The sequence below is a fragment of the Gossypium arboreum genome, chromosome 13, assembly GCF_025698485.1.
Source record: "Gossypium arboreum isolate Shixiya-1 chromosome 13, ASM2569848v2, whole genome shotgun sequence".
Classification (NCBI taxonomy): Eukaryota; Viridiplantae; Streptophyta; class Magnoliopsida; order Malvales; family Malvaceae; genus Gossypium; species Gossypium arboreum.
The window spans coordinates 114,181,973-114,183,909 of record NC_069082.1 but is presented as its reverse complement, the minus strand read 5'-3'; the positions used below and the strand labels follow the sequence as shown (position 1 = coordinate 114,183,909).

At 33.7% G+C, this 1,937-nt stretch overlaps 1 non-coding gene across 1 annotated transcript; it reads left to right on the top strand.

Annotated features, from left to right (window-relative positions):
• Positions 1-417: 417 nt before the first annotated feature.
• Positions 418-525, top strand: LOC128287640 (small nucleolar RNA R71). The gene has a single exon (XR_008278339.1). It is a non-coding gene; the product is annotated as a small nucleolar RNA R71 (small nucleolar RNA).
• The last annotated feature ends 1,412 nt before the right edge of the window (positions 526-1,937 follow it).

Genomic DNA, 1,937 nt, shown 5'->3' with positions numbered 1-1,937 from the left:
TACTATAAGTATTATTTTGAGGTCGATGATTATTACCCATGTAATTTATTTGCTCGTTCTCCATGCTAGGACCGAAGGGTAAATATTCTATATTGCCTATTCCACCTTTACTCGTGTCACACTACATCACCGGATGTACCTGTGTAGAACCATATAAACCGTTAATTTTTTTATTCAAGAGTTCTACCTGGTTTGATAATATGGTGATTGCATCTAGGTTGAAAACACAGGCTGATTTCGTTGGCTTTGTTCTCATAAGTTGCCACTAATAATTATTCTGTGACATCTCTTCAATGAACTCATAAGCCTCCTCAGGTGTTTTTTTTATTTATGGTTCCACCGGCCACTGCATCGATAACCTGTCTAGTTGAGGGGTTCAAACCATTGTGGAAAGTTTGAACCTGTAGCCATAAAGGTAACCCATGGTAAGGGCACCTTCTCAATAAATCCTTGTATCTCTCCCATGCATCATATAGTGTTTTTAAATCCATCTGCACAAAAAGAAGAGATATCATTCCTCAATTTAGTTGTTTTAACCGGCGAAAAATATTTGAGTAAAAATTTTTTGGTCATTTGTTCCCAAGTAGTGATTGACCCTCTTGGTAATGAGTTTAACCATTGTTTAGCCTTATTCCTTAATGAAAAGTTAAACAACCAAAGAAATGACATCGTCAGAAAAGCCATTGATCTTAAAGGTGTCGTAGAATTCCAGAAAATTTACTAAATGAGTGTTTGGATCCTTGTCCTGCAAACCATCAAACTGAACAAACTGTTGTATCATTTGAATAGTGTTAGGTTTCAGTTCAAAATTATTTGCAGCAACAGCAGGTCGAACAATACTCGATTCAGTTCCTGTTAAAGTAGGCTTAGGATAATCATACATAGTACGAGGAGCAGGATTCAAATTAACAGGATTTGCGGCAACTACAGGAGGTAGCGGATTATTCTAATTATCTACCATCTCTACAGTAAAATCTGTAACGTCCTCTTGCTCTTCCTCTATGTATTGTAGACTTTTCCTTATTTCTCTTTGATTTCTGCGAGTTGTACTCTCTATTTCACTATAAAAAAGAAAAGGTCCTGACGGGTTTTTCTAGTCATAAACTAGAGACATCTGCCAAAGCAATTAAAAAGAAAATTTTGAAAAGAGGAATTAAGCTAAAAACAAAAAGTAAATTGCAATAAAAGTAAAAATGGCTAAAGTAATAAAATTCAAGCGTTCCTAATATCTTAGTCCCTGACAACGGCACCAAAAACTTGATGGTCGCTAAACTAACTAAAAATTTGACTAAGGTAAGCGCACCTATCGAATAGAAGTATAGTTATGGTGAGATAGGAAATATTGTATCCACAAGGACTAAAAGTACTAATAATTACTATCTTTTTATTATCTAGCCTAAGAATTAAAGGGATGTTTTTAAACTAAAATTAACTATTTAATTAACTAAGAACACGACAGAAATAAAAATTGGAAAATACTTTTGGAAAACCAATGGAGAAGACAATACCCAAGGAAGAATCCACCTAGACTTCACTTACTACTTCTGAACTAGACGATTTATTCACTTGACTTAATCCGTAGAAATCCCTAGTTTATGTTAATATATCTCTCTTTCTAATTAAAACCCCTATTGTCGTATTAACTCGATCTATGGATTCCCTTATTAGATTTGACTCTAATTCGACAGATTTACGTTATCCTATGTCTAGGATTGCATTCAACTCCGCTTAATTATGCTAGATCTACTATTAAACAAGGACTTTTGCTCAACTGAATAAACACATCAGACTTGAATTAATATCCTGAAATATTAAAGCAAGAATTAAGAACACATAATTAAGAATAAGAGCAAGTATTTATCATATAATTTAAATAGTAATAAGATCTGTCTTAGGTTTCATCTCCCTTAGGTATTTAGGGATTTTAGTTCATAGTG